The 22,558-nt window shown below is 42.3% G+C and overlaps 1 long non-coding RNA gene across 1 annotated transcript; it reads left to right on the top strand.

The window, feature by feature from the left end:
• Positions 1 to 219: 219 nt before the first annotated feature.
• LOC131222543 (uncharacterized) lies at positions 220 to 22,543 on the top strand. Its single transcript, XR_009160101.1, has 4 exons — positions 220 to 296; positions 443 to 679; positions 22,108 to 22,187; positions 22,323 to 22,543. It is a non-coding gene; the product is annotated as an uncharacterized LOC131222543 (long non-coding RNA).
• Positions 22,544 to 22,558: the final 15 nt, after the last annotated feature.

Here is a 22,558-nt window from a genome sequence, read left to right as displayed (position 1 = left end):
GGTTTAACATGGGTGATGCATCTGGTGGTTGAGATGGATTTGATATAAACATTGTAGGACCCCAACCCAGCCAACCACCCATTTGCTCGCAGGCGGCTGAGAGAGATACTCGAACAATAATTACATGTACTAATGGAGTAGCTTTTGAAAACTTTTCTGAAAAAGGTATTGCACTGTAAACTCTATATTAACTAGGTAGCTTTTTATAAAATTCCCTACCTTTTACGAGCCACGCCCGTGAGGAATGCTGGTATGCAGCCTACTGAGTAAATGTTCCATGCAGTTCTGTCCTCAAGGTACGTGAAAAACATAACATGATCAGAACCGTTGATCTCTTGGATTAGAGTATGCATAGATTATGGTCCTAAAATCTCATTGATTGAACACCTCTAAGCATCCGGTCATTGTTAGATACTAATCATCGCTCCCATTTAATTTTTAGATATGGCTTATCCACCTGATGGTCCACTGGAACAACGGTTCTGATTTCATATTTTTGCACGCGCACTGTGAAGAGGCACTTCATACCATCATTCCTCTACAATCTGTTATTTCGCCACTCGCCCTCCGGTAATAACGCTTGAGCTGGGCCGGTAGCCTCTACCATACCTGTTGAACAGACGCCCGACCGTTATGGGGCCCATCCTGTTGTGCAAGTGAAATCCACTTCGTTCACCAGGTAATCCTTATCACCTTTAAGGCACAGACCAAAAATCAGCTCTACATAAAGCTAAGGTGGACCACACCACTGGAAAAAATGTAAAATATCCCAAAAACCACTAATTTTGCTCGGTCTGGTTCGCCTAAGTTTTGGATCAGTCCTATATATGGGATACATATGATCAACTTTGTTAGAATCAACTGATGAACGGATTGGATGGAGTGAACACACCATGGTAGGTCCTACGCAAAGACCTAATTTTGACGTCTCCTCCTTGCTGTTTCTTCTGTGTGGTCCAACTGAGTTATCTATCCGTCTGATTTTTCACAACATAAACTAATATCTGTATACACAGCTGATGGACGGAGAGGATGTCATACATGGGCCCATACAGTTCGGATATTGTAGCAGATTTCCGGCTGCTTGAGCTACGTGGTTTGACCCACACATTGATGGGGCCCATCTAGATCATCCTTCTAGTTGGATGATCAAATAAGTGTAATTTTGGTCTATTAAATATTTAAATTGGGACTTATAATTAGGGTTATTATTTTTGAGATACTTGTATGAAACGATGCAATTAATTTGTAAGCAATTTCTAAGGGGCCGTGCATCATCCATCGTACTCTATCAGGGTATTAAAGTTTTTTATCTTGTATATATAATCGTTTTTGTGACTACCAACCTAAACTAGTTCAAGCCAGTCTTTAATGGTCCAACCATGCTTTTGGCTACATTTTGTTAAACCAGAGATCGTTCAAATTGACTCGGGCACCTGATTTTAACACTGAAGTCTTAGTAGCAATCCCTAATTGGGTGGCTAACAGAGAAGTGTGAACTGACAGTGGGGTGTACTAACAAGCTAACAAAAAAAAAATTAAATAATAAGTAAAATTGAGCCGAGCTGAGCTCAGCTTGAGCTTTGTTTGATTGGACTTAACAACACATAGTCAACTGTAAATAAGTTATAACTAATTTACCATTATATTTTCTGAAAATGTCTATCTGGCGAAACCTTGCAAGCTTTATCATGATTTATGTGTTTCATCCATATTATCCATTCATTTGTCTGGATCTTGTCACCACGTGAGTTTAAAAATGAGGCAGATTCAAAGCTCAAGTGGCTTGCAATGGAAATAACTAAATTGGCTATTAAATGACAGAGGGTGTACCAACAAGCTAACCAAAAAAAAAAACCTAAATTTACCATTGAACTCACTATCTTTTATGGTGTGGTTTATTTGATCTTTGGATCAACCTCAATTTTGTGCTCATGCCCTGAAATGATTAGAAAAGACGAATGAAATGTGTGAATATAAAATATACATCATGGTGGGTCCATAGAATTTTGTTTCGAGAAGAGGTTAAAATTTGAAATATTATCCAAGTGGAATTATGTCTTTACCAAACAGTTTAGCAAAAATCATCATTATACTTTTACCACCATTTACCTTCAATCAAACGGGCCATAGTGGTATTAGTCTGGAATGTAAGCTCAGCTCACATCTAGAAGAAATCAGCTGAATTGGAAAACCCTAATTGGACAAAACCATTACTATCTGTCCTTTAAAACACCATGACGCAACAAACCAATGGCCCAAATTACTAAACTATGGGCCCTAGATGTCGGAGTTGAACACTTGATAAATTCTTACCATTGTTTTTTGGCATCACCATTCACGAAGCTCGAATTTCTGTATAATCCAAATGAGTCGCATATCACTAAATCTTTGGTCTGAAGTAATGAAATGTGAACACTTGCAAAAAACAAAATTCCTACCACATTAGGTACCGTTTGGCAGAAATGACCTTTCCAATCCTCTTTTTCTGCTTTCCAAAGAGCATAGGCCCACCATACAACAACCCAATTCATGCCTATCTCGCAAGGGGAAGTGGATTGGCTGGTGTACCACACACTACCGTTCTGGCTGGTGTGTGTTTGACGTTACCAAGTTCTGTTGGTCCCATCATGAGGTATGTGTTATATCCAAACCGTCGGTCCATTTGACGAGGCTCGTCATAAGGCTTGAGCCAAAAAATAAGATAGATCCAAATATCAAGTGGAACACACTACAAAAAGCAGTGGGAGAATTGAACATCTACCATTGAAACCCTTTTGGGGTCACAGTAGTTTTGGATCAATGTGATATTTGGTTTTCCTCTTCATACACATCATCATGTCCTTATCAATGGATTGGATGGAAAATAAATGTTATGGTGGGCCCTACGAATGTTTTAACGGTGAGAATCATTGTCTCCACTACTATTTGTGGTGTGGTCCATTGAGGTTTGGATATGACTTAATTTTAAGCTCATGCTCTAAAATGATCCCGTCAAATGAATGAACTGTGTGGATATAATAAATACATCATTGTGGGTCCCATGTAACTTTGATCTCCTTTAAACAGTTAGTACCCACTGGGGTGCTGACATCACCAAGTTCTGTGGGCCCCACGATGAGGTATGTGTTATATCTAAACTGTCTGTTCATTTTGTGAGATCGTTCTAAGGGTTGAGCCAAAAAATAAGACAGATTGAAAGATCAAGTGGACCACACTGCAAAAAGTAATAGGAGATTGAACGTTTACCATTGAAACCTTCTTAGGGGTCACATAAGTTTTGTATCAATCTATATCTGTTTTTTTCCTTCACCCATGACGAGAAAAAGTATTATGGCATGCCCTATGAATGTTTTTACTGTGGGAATCATTGTCCCCGGTACTATTTGTGATGTGATCCACTTGAGCTTTGGATATGACTCATTTTTTGGCACATGCCCTAAAATGATCTCACCGAATAGATGGACGGTGTACATATAATAAATACATGATGATGGCCCCAAAACTTTGATCTTCGTGCTCTTCCACATGCACCACGTACATACAGCAGCTAATTCGCTTCCCTCATAAGGATGGCGCAAAACACAAGTGGCGGGAGAAAAGGATACAAGACTTTTCCTCTCATACCCATTTTTGAGCAGGGATCATGATAAACGACAACCAAGTAATCACCTAGAGGGCCCACATCTTTTAGGACTAAAATAAGTAAGATCCTATGTTTCCTTGTCTTAAATACCTCTCAACATTTCCTTATATTTCACAAGATTTACAAATACGGTAGATCTAAGTGGTCCAAAAAGCCAAACAATTCTTGCTCCCATTTATACAACTACTTAAATTGAATCCCATTTAATAGAAATAAAAAATAATGAAATCATATTTTCCTTTGCATTTGCAACATATTTTGACCAAGTGGGCCCCACCAAGCATGGACATATGTGTTGTGGTAGTTACTAGTTAACTATCTATCCATTTGTTGTAGAAGTTGTGTAATTGCACAACCATCTCTCATAGTTGGACACCTGCACACGGAGGTTTCTGGATTAGGAAGAGAGATCATTTAAAACAAGTAAATGAAGATAAGTTTGGATTCCATCAAACCACATGATTTGGAGTGTGAATCCTTGATTAGGAGAAGAAGATTGTTCCTTTAGACATATTCCTTCACCAGTAAAATTGCACCCCTACTTCTGGGAACGTGAGACACACTCGAAACGATCCATCGATATTTCCATCAGTTTTCCTTGCCGATGGATTGACAAAATTATGAATAGACCACAATCTAACAACATTTATATTGAGGGTGTGTTTGAATAGACTATCAAATCAAATTTTAGTTATCTTTATTATATATGATGCGATCACAAAGTCAAAAATGTTTGGTGAGACCTGTCATGTGCTTCACAATATACAGTCCTTGTTAGGACTTGCGGAAGCACATTGAGAAGAATCAAATAAGATCGTCACAATTGCACCCAAAAATTCAACAAGAACGCAATATGAATTTACATGAAAAATCCTTTTGAGAAAAAATCACGGCACAAAGTGATAATGTAATATGAAAACAAAGTTACAAGATATGAAAACCTTATCGATCAAAGCCCCAAGAAGAAAAGCTCAAGTACTTTCTTTTCGAAATCTCTATCAAACCCTTAAGCACGTTTAGAGAACCATAATTCTTACCCCAATCATGATTACACTCGGTATATATACTATCACAATCGAAATAGGAAACAAATCGCACACTTTTGCAATTCTATGCATGCGCTCGATGGTATCTTCGATGGCATTGACAAACATCAAGAACTAGTCGATGGTATCGAAGAACCCTCGATGCCATCGAGTAACAAACTCCAAACTGTCTAGCAATTAACAAGGATTTTCTAGATTTTCTCGATGGGATCGAGCATTTGTCGATAGCATTGACATCCGCTTGATGAAGTTGAGTGGTTTGTCGATATCATCAACATACTCTATTATATAAAGATTTAAGACATTAGACAACAATCTCCACCATGTCTTTAATTTTTTCACTTCACTTCTCCTTTGTTGTGCTTAATCTTGCATCTCTACTTCGTCTCCATCATAACTCCACAATTATTGCTTCTTGTGCACATTCTGTCTTCATCATATCTTTGTCAGACCCAGACAAGTTGTATAGAAATTGAACTTTTCCACCGGAATCACCTTGGCAAGCATATCCATCATATTCATGTTTGTACGGATCTTCTCGAGAGTCATGCATCCTTCCTCAAGCATCTGTCAGAGAAAATAGTAAAGCAAATCAATATGTTTAGTACGTGAGTGATAAACAGAATTTTCGCTAAGTTTATCGCGCTTTTGCTATCACAATTAACTAGCACAATCTCTTACTGAAGTCCCAAATAATTTATTATCCTCCTCAACTAAACTCCTTCTTTAAATACTTATGTCACTGCTATATACTCAATTTCAATTGTAGAAAGAGTCACTATAGACTTTGCCTTTATAAGTCAGAATTTTACATGCTCTTCAGATGGTTGATTTGGGTCAAATTTGTATTCAACATTTTAAAATATAAATAAAGAAATAAAAATACATTTTACTTTTTTTTTTCTCATTTCTTCTCCCATGTGTGTTGCACATGTTATACCCATTCCTTATAGTCTTAATGGAAACTACTAAATCCTAAGGGCCCGTTTGAGAGCGGAGATTTGGAACCTCCTGAATTCGAACCCCCCGATATTTGAAATACACCTATTGTGTTTGGCATCTTGGATTGGGAATTAACTTTAATCCAAAATGTCACGCCCCAAACTCAGAAACCGGGCTCAGAAAATTCTCGATCGTCGAATCCGGTGCCAACAGCCTCCGTAGTATCCTATTCTCGGTTCCCAACATCCATACGCCAGATTTCGATCCTGGGATCTTATAAGGAGGATTTTCCAATGTACGTTTAAATCGTAATAAGCATAACCACAAGTTTACTTAAGTCATAAAGGCAACATCATCATCACATATCCACTAATATAAACATTTGAATACAGTGCTGAAAGGGAAATACATATGACAAAATCAAAGCTCCAGAGGTCCGCTGCATGCTCCAAGCTCAATGTGCTGCAACCTAATGCCACCTACACGCATCTATCGTGCATGAGCTTATAGAAAGCTTAGTGGGTGGTGAAAGTGTGTGCACAAGGTAAGTGTCAAATAAGCAATATTAGAGTAATCAGAGTAAGCGGAAATACTGATAAGCCCATAAATCATACAATATCAGAAATACTGGCAAGATCATAAATTATAAGATATTAGAGTAATGCAAAAATATGCTGATAGGCCCATAAATACCATTAGCCTTATCCAGGCTATGCGATGCAAAAATATAATAAAAACAATATCATATACTGATAAAGCAATGTAGATCAACTATGCAATACGAGGACAGTAAGCCAGATATCAGATGTTGATGATGCAATACAATATGTAGTGCAAATGAAACTGGCCAAGCTGGAGTGAAGTTGGGATGATAGTACATAGTATCGCAGGCTATGGGGTCCATCACAAGGGACTTCTATCCAAACCAGTCTCATACCTAAATTTGGATAGTCAGACTCAATGTAGTAGACTCCTGATCTCAGGTTAGTCGAGTGCCTAACCGAAATCCTTACCATTACGAAGGCACACAACAATTTGTTACGCACCACCAACCCGAGTGGATGGTGAATGAATGCATGAATAAATATGCAACTCATACTAGATAACTCCACATATCAGTATGGTTTCTCTCTGGGATCATCACCGGGGTGTAGTACACTCTACATGCAAATCGCCGCCCACTGACCCCCGACCATGCAAGTGGAAGAGACCTCACCATCCGCCTGGCCAGTAGTCAGCCAATATCTACCCGACACGTCGATAGCGGACTCATTCACGAGCTGGTCAAACTCAGCCTAGCAATGTCTCCTACCCTAGGGCAGGTAAGGCCACATCCCCTCCCAACCGATCACGACACAGTGGGAGACGCGACCTCCTCGTATTTGGCCCCCATGCGCTCATATATATCCACTTGGTCTCAATGTTGGAGCGTCTCCTGGCCACGGACGTTTAAAGATTTTCACCCATGGACATCTATGACGCCCGTATGCTAGAACTAAACATTTTCGGTGTCTCATCTGGCCATCCACGATATGCCTGTAGAGGTTATGACCCTGATATCGCTAGGGCGTACAGTAGTCACAACACACAATGCAAGATGCATGAGTCATATAATCTAGTCATGCATCAATCATGCGCATACCGTGTGCTCATGTGAGATAACCTTCACCTAGTGGGGAGTCTCATAACAACCTGCCTAATGACATACGCAATGGTCAACCACATCTCATAACAAATATGCAGATGATGCGTATGGGCATGTATCATAATGTTATGCTGTCACATACTCATAATCGGTATTAATAATCGGCATCAACAATCAGCCTCGACAATGTGGACATTTAACCAACATTGCCCCCAAGGAATGACCCACATGGAGCCTAACATATAGTGGACCCATGGCCTCACATAAGAGCTTAATATACAACACCATGGGCCTTACTCAATAGCTTAATACACATCACGATGGACCTCTCACATGGGCCTAATATACATCACAATGAGATTCATCGCCTGGCCCTCAAATGGGCCTCATCACATAGACCTTATATTCATCACATTAGGCCTTAAACACGGGCTGAATACACATCCCAATGGGCCTTAAATATGGGCTGCATATATATCACATTGGGCCTCAAACACGGGCCGCATATACATCACAACGCTACGCTAGCTCATACACAATGCGTATACTAACTCAGTCGTAGCCAATAATGGAGCCTAAATATGGCGGGGTCCATAGGAGGACAGTAGACCTAATCCATAACATGAGGATCGGTCTTCGACAATCGAAATCGGCCTCGTCAATCAGACTCGGCCTCAACAATCAGAATCGGCCTCGATAAGCGGCCTCAATAATCAAAATCGGCTTCGACAATCGGAATCGGTCTCGACAAATGGAATTGGCCTCGACAATCAGAATTAGCCTCATCAATCGGACTCGGCCTCAACAAGTGGCCTCAATAACCGGAATCGGCCTCCACAATCGGACTCGGTCTCGACAAACGGAATCGGCCTCGACAATCGGAATCGGACTCGGACTCAATAATTGCCCCCGACAATTAGAATCGGCAGAACAAGGCCTAAGGGAAGGTCACAATGTGGACATTAAACTATCATTGCCCAACAATGTGGCTATTTAACCAACATTGCTCCCAAAGAGTGGCCCACATAAATATCATTATATGCATCATGGCAAAATTACACATCACATCGGGCATTGAATACACAACAGGTGGGCCCTGCACCTGGGCCTCAAATACATCACATGGGCCTCACTAAATGGGCCACATATACATCGTATTAGGCCTCGCCCATGGGTCAAAAATATATCGTATTGGGCCGCACATATTGGCCTCTCATACATCATATCGGGCCACACCCCATGGGTCTCGAATACATCGCAATGGGCCACAACCCATGGGCCCCAAATACATCTCAATGGGTTGGGCCCTACTCATTCCAAATGGGCCCATCAATGGACAACTTGGATAAAACACCTACATCACGTGGGGACCACGTGAATGGACGGTGTGAATACATAACATATATATCACGGTGGGTCCTACGACCTGATAGACGGTGAGAACTTGGATTATATCTAAAATCATTTCAATAATTACAGGTGCAACATGTGCATCATTATACACATCATTCTATGGGGCACATGGCACCCTAATGATGATCAGCACTGCCTAAACATTATCTAGCACCGTCCAGCACAATCTGGATGGTATGGATAACATAAAATAAATACATCAAGGTGGGTCCCACATGCTGACAGGGAAAAATGGATGGACGTGTAAATATAGAACACATCATCAAAGTGGGCCCTGCCCGTCCAGAACATAGATGGACGGCGGCTAACAGATACATCACTGAGGGGTCCCACGTGGCAGGTGGGTCCACACGTGTGGGACCCACCAGCAAAATGGATGGACGGTCATGGATAAAACACGTACATCAAGGTGGTCCAAGACCACGCCCAAACATATGGACTGTCTAGACATAACACATATGCAAACAAGGTGGGCCCCACCCCTCACACATGCAGCACATGTGGGGTGGGCCCACAGCTGCCAAATGGAGGGATGGTAGGACGGCATGGAGTACATACATCGAGGTGGACCTACAGAACTTGCTGCGTCAATTCAGCAGTTGTAGGCTGCTGGCCATCCAGATGGACGGCCCAGATAAACACATGCATCATGTGGAGTCCACACGTGCGTGGGTCCCAAAACTGCAAAGCAGCATGAATAAAACACACACATCATAGGTGCCCATCATCCCTGCCTTTGGACGGTGGGATGCAACCCATACATCACTGTGGGGCGTCCATGTCCCAACTGGACAGATGGATGGAGTGGATATACAATACACACTCCAAGGTGGGTCCCACATGGGGCCCACTATAACATTTATTTATCGTCCAATCTGTTAATAAGGTCACAGGGACCTGAATGAAAAGGAAAAACAAATTTCATAATGATCCAAAACTTCTGTGACAAAAGGGTTTCAATGGCAGACGCTCAATCCCCACTATTTCCTACCGTGGGGGCCACATGAGTTCGTATATGGCTAATTTTGGAGGGCCCACTGCCCTAAGGGGCCCCATCAAAATGCAAGGTGGTGATGTTCACATGCATCATGGTGGGGCCCATGGTTGGGACCCCCTGCTTCCAGCGTCCTACGCAGTAGGACGCTGTTGCAATGTCAAGAGGACGCCAGCAGTAGCAGTGCCTGCTGCCTATATTTTTTTATTTTATTTTTTTTAAAATAAGTTTTTTCACAGTTTTTCGTACGCGGGGCCTGCATCAGGTGAATCTACTCCAACCATTGCATTCCATGGCTCAAGACAGACCAAACAAGCTCAATATGCGGTATGTTTTGTGTAAGACCTGTATCTTAGTCCGTACCATTCTTTAGGCTTCCGTGATCCTTCCGGTCGAATTCCGGCAATCCTTGACCCGTATCCGACGTTTGCATGCGATCCTAAGCCGGGTCTCGCATACCAAAGTCAGCTTGAATTGAAACTTGTACCTTAGCGACTGTGCTGTCGCAACGGTTCTAACGCCACGACTCGCGCATCGATCCGATACCTAGGCTAGAAGTTGTGGGCCCGTGTTCACTCTGAAGAAACGTCGCGCGTTGCGAATTTCGAGAAAATCTCTATGTCATGTCCCATCAATCAATCAATCATCCAAGTCAAGTACACACCATACCCTAAGTACAACAACCCATCTCTCCTTTTCCATAAGTCAACTCTCTCTCTCCCCTAATCATCACTCTTTTTACAAATTTCAAACAACATCTTACTTCCCCATCCCTTTTCCTTACACCCACCACTCCATCCATCCCTCTTATTATTCTCTTTCTTTCATTTTCTTAAACACTCTCCCAAGTAACAAATTCCATACGTCCAAGCTCCCTTCCATAACAACAAGTGTGGCCCACTTTCTCACTCTCTCATCTCACATCTCAACCATTCATCCATCATCTACCTCTATCAAACTTGAAGGTAAGGATCTAAGGAGGCTAGGGGAGTAAGAAGAAGGAAGATGGGTGGTGATCCACCGTTAATTCTCTTTTTAAGGGGCCTACTTATGATGGGACCCACTTGATGTATCTGTTTGTGATTAAAGAGGGGCCCATAGTAGCGGGGTCCCTCCACTCCACCGATCTCTCTCTCTCTCACTCTTTCATTGTTGATGGCCCACCCGATGATATATATATATATATATATATTTATATATATATATATATATATATATATATAATATCCAATGAGAATTTTATTACAAAAATACTTGCCAATGCAATAATTGCTGTCCAAACTTGGATGAAGGAAAATACAAACATCAGCCGATCCAAACCTTGGTGGGCCGCCACGTGGACCCACCTTGATATATTCATGTATATCCATCACCGTCCATTTACCAGGACGGTGGGACCCCACAACAGATATGTGGTGTATACAAACCGTCTGTCCAGCATCCAGACCTGGACGCTGGACGTGCTTCAGTAAGGTGTGAACAGACAGTGGGCGTACCAACTTGACTTTTAAGCTTTTTGGGTAGGCCACTCATACAGGCCCCACCTCGATGTATTTATATAATCCACGCCGTCTATTCCATTTCTCAGCCTATTTTAGGTGTTGAGCCAAAAAATGAAGCCAATCCGGTAATCAAGCGAACCATACCATAGGAAATAGTAGTGTTTACCGTTAAAACCTGCCTTAATGCTTTCATTCACCAAAACATAATGCATATTGGACTTGATGGGTTTGTATTGAGCCATATAATTCAATGGTTGGGCCGAATTTCCTTGATGCGGGCACCACCTGTGAAAAACCACAGGAAATATATATATATAAAATACATGTGCAGTAGCGTCAGAACGCACGCAGGCAGCGCCTGCGCACTGACGGATGGACGAACGAGCTGGGACCCACGACCCCAGCCATGGGCCCCATTGTGATGTGTATGGGCCATCAACACTGTGTATTTGGTGGGCCCCTTTTAGGGTGATGGCCCCCCCGAAAAATAGCAGAAGGTGGTGCTCAGGCAGCCCACATCACAGGGAACAATGTTGATCGAACGGCTGCCATTGAAACCCTTTTTGGCGTTCAAAAGTTTTAGATCATATGAAATTTGTTTTTCCTTTTCACCCAGGTCTAAGTGACTTTATCAGCAGGTTGGGTGGAAAATAAATATTTCGGTGGGCCCCATGTCTGTGTGACCTTGTCAACAGGCTGGGTGGAAAATAAACATTATGGTGGGCCCCGCATGGGACCCACTGATGAATGTATTGTAATCCACACCTTCCATTAGTGTGGACCCCACCATGAGGTATGTACTTCATCTATGCCGTCCACCCCTATGGGACCCACCATGATGAATGTGTTGCATCCAAATTGTCCAACCATTTTTTTAAAAGATAAATTTAAGGCTTGAGGCAAAAATAAGACAGATCTATTTATCATATGGACCACACTGCATGGTGAGGATTGAACGGCTACCATTGAAATCCTTTGGGACCTTATGAACATATTGGATGGGGAATAAAGGTTATGGCGGGTCACTAGAATTTTAATGGTGGAAATCATTATCACCACTTATATTTGGGTGTGGCCCATTTGATATACATAGGGCCTATTGGCGTAGCCCATTTGATGTACATATGACCCATGTGATGTGGCCCACTTGCCATATGAGGGCCCATTTGATGTATGCAAGGCCCATGGGTTATGGCCTATTGTAATGTATATGAGGCCTATTAGTGTGGCCCATTGATGCGGCCCACTTGATGAATATAAGGCCTATGTGATGCGGCTCATTTGATGTATTTGGAGCCCTTGGGTCGAGGCCCAACGGGATGTACCTAAAGCCCATTGCAATATGTGATTCCTCCATGGTCTATGTAATGATGTTCATGGCAGGTCGTGCCTTAGGAGCAATGATGGTTTGACGTCCATATTATAAGGATAGTGTTGGTTAAATATCCGCATTGTCAATCTCCCCAGGGCCCATTGATAGATTCATACTTGTAGGCCGTCTAGGCCTATCTTCGTTATGGTCAGAGCCCATTACTATATAACATGTTTAGTATAGATACATGATTCATGCTCATACGCATCATATGTATGCCTAATATAAGGAGTGACTGATCATAGCATGTCTTCAGACAGATTGTTTATGGGCTCCCTGATAGTCGGAGTTGCCCTTCATGAGAGCGCGGTACGCGCAAGATTGTTGCATGACTGGTAGAGTGATTCATGCACTTGCATTCGTGTGATTACGATTATTGTATGTCTTAGCGACATTAGGGCCATAACCTCCATATATATAATACATGTGCAGCAGCGTTAGAACGCACGCAGGCAGCGCCTGCGCGCTGACGGATGGACGGACAAGCTGGGACCCACGGCCCCAGCCATGGGCCCCATTGTGATTGTATGGGCCATCAACACTGTGTATTTGGTGGGCCCCTTTTAGGGTGATGGACCCCTCGAAAAACAGCAGAAGGTGGTGCTCAGGCAGCCCACATCACAGGGAACAATGTTGATTGAACGGCTGCCATTGAAACCCTTTTGGGCGTTCAGAAGTTTTGGATCATGTGAAATTTGTTTTTCCTTTTCACCCAGGTCCAAGTGACCTTATCAGCAGGTTGGGTGGAAAATAAATATTTCGGTGGGCCCCATGTCTGTGTGACCTTGTCAACAGGCTGGGTGGAAAATAAACATTATGGCAGGCCCCGCATGGGACCTACTGATGAATGTATTGTAATCCACACCTTCCATTGGTGTGGACCCCACCATGAGGTATGTACTTCATCTATGTCGCCCACCCCTATGGGACCCACCATGATGAATGTATTGCATCCAAATTGTCCAACCATTTTTTTAAAAGATAAATTTATGGCTTGAGGCAAAAATAAGACAGATCTATTTATCATATGGACCACATTGCACGGTGAGGATTAAACGGCTACCATTGAAATCCTTTGGGACCTTATGAACATATTGGATGGGGAATAAAGGTTATGGAGGGCCACTGGAATTTTAATGGTGGAAATTATTATCACCACTTATATTTGGGTGTGGCCCATTTGATATACATAGGGCCTATTGGCGTAGCCCATTTGATGTACATATGACCCATGTGATGTGGACCACTTGCCATATGAGGGCCCATTTGATGTATGCAAGGCCCATGGGTTATGGCCCATTGTAATGTATATAAGGCCTATTAGTGTGGCCCATTGATGTGGCCCACTTGATGAATATAAGGCCCATGTGATGCGGCTCATTTGATGTATTTGGAGCCCTTGGGTCGAGGCCCAACGGGATGTACCTAAGGCCCATTGCAATATGTGATTCCTCCATGGTCTATGTAATGATGTTCATGGCAGGTCGTGCCTTAGGAGCAATGATGGTTTGACGTCTACATTATAAGGATAGTGTTGGTTAAATGTCCGCATTATTAATCTCCCCAGGGCCCATTGATAGATTCATACTTGTAGGCCGTCTAGGCCCATCTTCATTATGGTCAGAGCCCATTACCATATAACATGTTTAATATAGATACATGATTCATGTTCATTCGCATCATATGTATGCCTGATATAAGGAGTGACTGATCATAGCATATGTCTTCGGACAGATTGTTTATGGGCTCCCTGATAGTCGGAGTTGCCCTTCATGAGCGCGTGGTACGCGTAAGATTGTTGCATGACTAGTAGAGTGATTCATGTGATTATGATTATTGTATGCCATAGCGACATTAGGGCCATAGCCTCCATAAACACATTATGGATACCAAAAATACTGTTTCTAGCGTTGAGGCGCCATAGATGTCCCTGGGTGAAAATTTCTAAACCCTATGGTACTAGAGGATGACTCCAACGTCGAGACCGAGTGGATATATGGGCGTATGAGGGTCGAATACCAGGAGGCCGCATCTCTCATTGTGTCGTGGTCGGTTGAAAAGGGGTGTAGCCTTACTTGCCCGAGGGTAGGGGGCAATACTAGGCTGAGTTTGACCAGCTCGTGAATGGGTTCGCTATCGACGTGCCGGATAGGTATTGGCAGACTATTAGCCAGGCGGATAGTTAGGTTTCTTACGCTCACTTGGACTGTGCGGCTGGGAGAGCGACAGTGCCATTTGGAGTGTACTAAACCCTAGTGATTATCCAGAATGAGAACTGTACTGATATATGATGAGGATTGGCATGCTTGAATTGCATCTCGCATCGCATGGCTTTGTTATGGCCGATAGCATTCATATCCTTCATCGCATAGCCATGGTACGGTTGCTTGCATTCATATACTCATCAGCATGATTTCGCATTACTCTGACCATATATTTTGAGTACGCTCATATTGCGCACACACTTACACCACCCTCTAAGCTTTCTATAAGCTTATGTACGATCGATGTGTACAGGTGATGCCTAGACGCAGACATAGCCTTGCCGCAGTTGGAGTGTGCAGCTGAGCTTCTAGAATTTTTATTATTTTTATTATATTGTATTTCCCTTTCATACGTATTGTACTCAAAGTTTTTTTATTATAGTGAATTTTGTGATGGTGTTCTTGTAGTTATTGTTCATGGGTTATCTTATAGTTATACTCATTACGAATCAAATCATGTTTGAAATCCTCCTTGTAGGATCCCAGGATCAGAACCTAGTGTATGTGTGCCGGGAGCCGAGAATGGGGTACTATGGATGCTGTCAACGCCGGGTTCGGTGATCGAGAATTTTATGAGCTCGGTCTCCGAGTTTGGGCCGTGACATTTTGGCATGTAGAAAAATTAAAGTGGCTCTTAACGAATTTTAACAGTAAAAATCACCATTCTCTAAGCTATGGCCTGCCAGAAAATCAGATTAATTTCATTTTTCGTCTCAACGCCTAAAATGAGCTGGGAAATGGCATAGATGGCGTGGATTTGATCAATGCATCAAGGTGGGGCCTATATGAGCTGTAACATCCTGGATTTTTACTGTTTTGGATTTCCAAAAATTCTTAAATTTTTTTATTAATTAACTTATAATATCACTTAATGACCATTAACACTCAATGATAGTTTAAATACGGGTGGAACCAATAAAGAACCGCACAAGTCCGTTTAATCAACTGTAGGAAGCCAACAAATTCGCCCGATCACCTGAACATCAAGTTTAGCCCCATGATTCACTCACAAAGGGCCCAAATCTAATCGACCCGTCACTAATAAATGAAGACAATCATAACTAAATTAAAGATCTAACCGAAGCCAAGTCAGATAAGGCCCGGATCTTAGCTAATAGACCAAATCAACCCCGTTGCTCTTTTAGCCTAAAACCGATGGTTTAGAGTAATCATGATCAAATCTCCACTTTCACTAGTTATAAATAGGCCACATTATGAACATAGATAATCCAAAACCTAATCATTGCTCACGAGAAATCTCACTACCAAATTCATTTCAGAAATGCCCCGATTTTCCAAACAAGCTCTATACCACTCGTTGGCGGGCCACTAGTTTCAAAACTATAGAGAAATGTTTGTCTTACTGGGCTCAACGTCCATCGCGGAAGTCGGACCTGGGTGTTGTCTAAAACCGCTCAACTTGAGCTAAAAGACGAGTACATGAGAAGTGCAAATACTCGAAAAGAATGAACTGAAACTTAAGTGAATTTGGTCGTTCACTCTTATACAAAGTTGTGGACTTCGGACCGTCGGTTTATGACCAAACTTTACCCGTGGAGTAAGGATATTTCCCTACTCATATCCGTATAGCCGCAGCCCCGATCGACCATCGGTGACCGTTGAATAGACTTCTAATCATATCTGTCGATCGGCGCGTCCAAATGGCGGGTCGATTATGTCAATGCGTAGATCATCACTACGGCCAACTATCCAATGGTAGGTATCGACTCCTACACCCTATAGTGGACCCTAGAGGCTAGAAAAACTCTCCCATAGGGTTAGTATAGTAAAAACCCAACACTTGGGGCCATTGACACCAAATCTGGCATTGTAAAAGGGCCTCATTTGGGGCACCCCTCTTCCCATACGATTTTTCATTTTCAAAGGAGAGAGAGAGAAAGAGGGAGAGAGTAAAGAGAGAAGAGAGAGAGCTAGGGAGAGTGAAGAAAGAGAGTGAAGTGAGAGCAAGGGTGAACCATAGATCGAGGTGGCCCAAGGAAACCCAATCTTGCAACTCCCTATCCCTTCTCCAAAGGAAAACCCTACACCACAACCACAAGAATCGTTCCGTTGATCATCTAGGTAAGATCCCTTATCCTTTTTCTTGAAACCCTTGTGTTGAGAAGGGATTTACATGAAGATTCTAACATGCAAAGGTGTACTTTAGGGATTCCGGCCGATCGACCCCAAATCCACACTCCTAAGTGGTTTTTCAAGTCTTCAATGATCTATAGGTGCGGACTATTGTTCTTAGGTGGCCTAACACCAATTTTAATATGAATCTAATGATTTTATTTGTTGGATGATGTATTTGGGTAATCTAGCAAAACCTAGATAAGACCTTACACTTTAGATCCCCCAAATTAATGTGGAATGATGATGGAATGCTTGTTGTTTCTCAAACATGATTGGGTATGTTAATGATAATTGTTTGTACATTCTTTGCTCAGTTCATATATGATGTTTTCCCCATAATATATTTGATGCACTAATACCCTTGTGTATATTTTGGTGTTAGGAGATATATAAAATGTTTGCCTTCCACACTAACCCACACAACACATGCACCTTTATTTCATGATATTGTTAGCATTTGCCTTGTAAAAATCTGAATTCTATAATGAAAAGTATGAATGCATGTTATTACCTATGCTAGTTGATAACCCATATTAGTCGGCATGCTACACATTACCACCAAACCCTTGGGTTGGTTAGGAATATGAGAAGAGTGAAGGTGGTCCCGTTGGTAGGACTATCCTAAGGTTAAACCCATGAATTTGGGTGGGTGCGCGTGGACGACAGTAGTTAGACTACATGGGTCGCTTGTACCCGATGTCGTCTGTCACATGCTTGCCTGAACTCGTGCGGTCTAGCTTATTTACTGACCAACCTTGTTTTGTTTCTCCCTGTTTACTCACATATGTATGGAACCTAGAACACCCTACAACCGTTGTAGCCCATCAATAACCAGATTGAAACCGATCCACCGCCTCGTGAGCCGGGCATGGTGGAATGGAACACTATGTCCGAGCTGTGAGCCTACGTTGGGGTGACGCGCCTCCCCGTAGTGACCGCGAGCGATCCCTTTTTCTCAGCACTCCCCATGTGCTCAAAGTCGGGGATAGAAAACTCGACGGGATCAAGGATCACGGGGTCTTAGCCTCACACGTTAGGGGGCCTTGGCCTCGCAACCAGTTCAGGGCATTGATATGTGGGGTGTATCAGTTTTTCCAACCTGCTGGATGAATGAAATTAACTAAGAACTTGACTAACATTATCATCGCATCGCACTAGCTAGGTTGGCAACTCGGCAGTCGAGGTCGCTCTGAGGGAGTGTTGGTCATACGCGATCGTTAGATGGAGTCGCTCGAGGGAGTATTGTGGTGAGGGCATGCATCATATCATCTATCATACACACGTATTAATAAGATTTATTAAGTGCTTATAAATGTATTGTCTTTCATTAAATTCATAATTTAATTAATGCCTGTTGTAGCTTAAGACTAATAGCACCTACTGAGTTGATCACTCACTCCCACTCTGGGACGGTATTTTAAAACACCAACCAGACTCTCCCATAGTTGCAGGTAGCGATGAGTTCGAGGAGCTGAGTAGGGCTGGCATTGACGAGGAGGACGAGCTGTCCTACTTCCAGCTGGTGGGCAGTCCCCCATCGGCTTAGTAGACGGATTTTGGATCGCTGAGTAGTGGACTCAACGCATTATTATTTTGAACATGTTACTCTTTTGTGATTTTGTTGGGCAACGCCTTGTGAGACCCACTTATATTCTTTTGGACTTGTATATATTTGACCTCTTTCATTTCAGTAGATTAGTTGTGATTGTGCTTCATGTTCCAAGAAATTCCACGCTGCGCATTTACAACCTGATTAGATGCAAAATAGTGAAAAATCGGTTATAAGTGATACCTGAGAACTTGGGAGTCGAGGATATGCACGACCCCCAATTTTCAGGGCGTTACATGAGCGGTCCACCTAAGTCTTGGAATCAAACTGATATTTTTGTTTCACTGGACGGTACACCACACTGTCAGTTCACACTTCACAGACGTCCAGCGTCTTGGGACGCTGGATGGTTTTGGATACAACACATATTAAGGTGGGCCCCACCTTCAGACGTGTTGTCCAAGTGGGCCACCATATGCATGGATGGTGTGGATAAGACATACATTAAGGTGGGGTCCATCCGAGTAGGCCACACAGCCACATCATCACATGAAACAATTTTTTAAAAAAAAAGAGAGGGAGAGAGAGAGACACACACGTGCGATGGAGGAACCTTGACACTATGGGCCCTCCCTTCCATGCATTCAATCGTACATCAAGTGGGTCCCAATACATGTGGGCCCACGAAATCAAAAATCAATGGTGGAGATTACTTCTCTACCAAAATGGAAGGTCTAGATGACCCCTTTCAAACTAGAAAGTAAACATCATGATGGGGTCCATGGAGAATGGCCCTATCATGGAATGATCATGAGAATCAAGGTGGGTCATCGGCCACATCTAGAGTCCAAAGTGAGATCCATACCATCAATCGGTAGGCCTCACTTGGCCCATCATCAAAAGAATGAAATCTAAGCTTATAGAAGCACCCACTGTTTAATCTTCTTGGTCCGATGGAACGCCGATCTCCCTGTGTCTCACTTTGATGGACGGTGATGAGAAAATGAAAGGCTAGGATGATGGATCTTGGGATGGAAAGTGGGCCACACAACACACTTTTCTCCCTTGAAATTGCTTAAACGTCCACCACTTTGTTGCTTGAAAAATGTGTTGAGAAAGAGAGAGAGAAATGGCGGTTGTAAGGGAGAGGTGATGGATGTGAGTTGATAGGTGTACTTGACATGTATGGGTGTGTAAGAGAGAGAGGGAGAGAGTTGACTTTGAGGTTGCTCTTGTACTTGACATGAGGTTATTAATTGATTAATTGATGGGACATATTGTAGAGATTCTTTTGGGATTGCAAACGCACGGTGTTTTTCTCGAACTGAACGCGGGCCCACATCTCCTGTCAGGGTATCAGATCGGTATGCAAGACGCGGCGTCAGAACCGCGGCGACAACGCAGCCGCAATGGTATAAGTTTCGGATTGAGCCGACTTAGGTCTACGGGACACGACTTAGGGTCGTGCGCAAACGTCCATTATAGGTCGGGGATTGCCGAAATTCAACGGAAAGGATCGCGGGAGTCGACGGAACAGTACGGGCTAGGATGCGGGTCTTACACAAAAGTAGCTATATATGGTATGTCTATAGGGGTTCGAATTTAATTACGAAATCAACTTTAATATCTCTAATTAGTGAATGTATGTAATGTTTGAAACAATTGTTGTAATAAGCCCACTAAAATATATGCTTTGCTCGAAAATGATGAAATTCCAAGTATCGGATGGGCCACAAGTACAAGATCGTGTCCGAGTGACTAACAAATGATTTTTAACCATTGATTTATATGGACAATGTTTGGATGACGCTGATCATCGTATTAAAGTAATTTTATAGTGATGCAATATTAATCTAGTTGTTTGGGTATATCATTAGTGGGCCATGTGCCCAATAGTTTAATATTCTACTGATGCATATATTACACATGTAACTCTTGCAATCATTTTAGATGCAATGCAAACTCTTGCTCAGGATTTGAAACCCCCTCTTTGAAGGGATTTGAAACCCTCTGGATTTGAAACCCCCAGTTACTTTATGGTGCCAAACAAGAGGATTTGAAATCCCCTCAAATCCAGCCAAATCCACGGTGCCAAAAGACCTCAACATGAAGATGGACCGGTCCCAACATGAATCTTGATAATCAGGCAGGTTCATACGTTGAGTCAGATTGTCAGTTGTCCATTATTTCTATCAGAGTGGCCTTTCTGATAAGTGGACCCACCTTACTTTTATGCCTGGTGATTTTTGTGGACTATGGCAGGGCCTGCCATTTCCCTTGTGGGTATGAGCCACCGAAGCAGCGCGTGGGCAGAAAAAGATGGTATAGTACCACAAGTTGTGGTACTTTGCCTGCAGATATCTTTAATTTCCTTTGCATGATTGAAGACCGCCGGCTCCAAATTTCAGTTACATTACTTTCAACCTGTGATACCCAAAGTACAACCTGGGCCTAATTTCATTTGTGCATCCAAACACAGCTGCCAGGGTTCAATGTAGCTATTTCCATTCCAAGCTTGAACTGATTTAGGCCGGATTTTGAGCTGGTTAAGCTAGACCTATCAAGTTAGGTTTACTTAATTTTTATTTTTTTTTATGTTGCTAGCCCTAGCCCGTGGCTGTGATCATGGTTTTAAGATTTTGGACGCGTACCATGTGGCTTATCTGAGTTGACTTGGACTCTGGAACTAATCCAGTTCAACACCACATGTTGACTACGTCGAGTCAGACGAATTCTATTCTAACTTGGGTGAGTTCCAACTCAACTACACCTTGATCCATAGCTCAAGTGTTAGACTGAGTGAAGAAACCTTCCTTTCAATACCGAGGACTTGGTATCGATTCCATAGTGGGGGTGGCTAACAGTGGAGTGTGTAATGACCGTAGGGTGTGTACTAACAAGCTAACCTAAAAAAAGAGAGAGAAAAAGTTCCAACTCAACTCAAGATTGGATGAGTAAGTCTGAGTCGCTGAGCCTCTTAACCATGGCTATCTTCCTGCATGAACTCTTATTAGCTTGGATGATTCTTACCTTAGCAAATTCCTTTGTGAAGGCTCAAATCAGGACCACCCACATGTAGGGATGTAGAATAGATGGTTTATGCCTTGAATTGATAATATTATTGATAAAAAGCCTTACTAAGGTATACTGACAAAGCTTTAATTATTATTTATATAAGTCCTAATTCTAAATTCAAAATAGTAAATTTCATTAACTTTTTAAAAATAATAAATCATTATTAAATTGACTCAAACTCTTTCTTATGATTTAAATAAAAACTTTAAGTTATTATAAGACTTTCGAAATCCTAAAACACCCTAAAATATAAAAATAAAAACAAAACAAAACTTACTAAAATTATAAACTGTAATTTAAAAATACCAGGTACCAATGATTATAATATAAAGATTGTCAATAGAAAGTGAAATAAATAATATAGCGGTTGACAGATACGGTGTATGCTTCTTACTGGATTCATTTCAACCCATTTGATTGTCCTTGATTTTGTACTACATCTGTGGCCCACCCACATGTCCTGTGTTTGGTTGCTAGATTCATTTCCATTGATATGATTGTCCTTGATTTTGTACTACATCAGTGGTCCACTCACACAGCATACTCTACTGCAAGAAACTAAAGACAATGAATCAGATACTGTACTACCCATTTTCTAGACATGTGAGTAGTTTGATTTTTTTCTATCTGGACTGTCCACAAGGTGGGCCTGATTGTAGTGGTCCACAAACTATATGGATTCACAGATCTGGCAAATTGACTACTGGACCTGAATTGTCAAATTTCTTTAAATTTCAGGGCCGCCCCATATCGTAGGATCTTGATCAGATGGTTAAGGACTGCCCAATCAGAGCCAAAACTCACAGATTCAGGCCCACCAATCTGATTATCAGTATCAATCAAGGGAGTAGTCGTACATACAGTACTGTGATAGCAGTGCCCTGCTCACGTGGGAAGCACTCGGGCCCACATATATTATTGTGGCATGCATGCCAGATCTGGCAATACAGCAGGTGGGCCACAGGGCCCCACCT

The sequence above is a fragment of the Magnolia sinica genome, chromosome 13, assembly GCF_029962835.1.
Source record: "Magnolia sinica isolate HGM2019 chromosome 13, MsV1, whole genome shotgun sequence".
Lineage (NCBI taxonomy): Eukaryota > Viridiplantae > Streptophyta > Magnoliopsida > Magnoliales > Magnoliaceae > Magnolia > Magnolia sinica.
The sequence above is the reverse complement of the archived record's forward strand: the minus strand, read 5'-3'. Positions and strand labels throughout refer to the sequence as shown.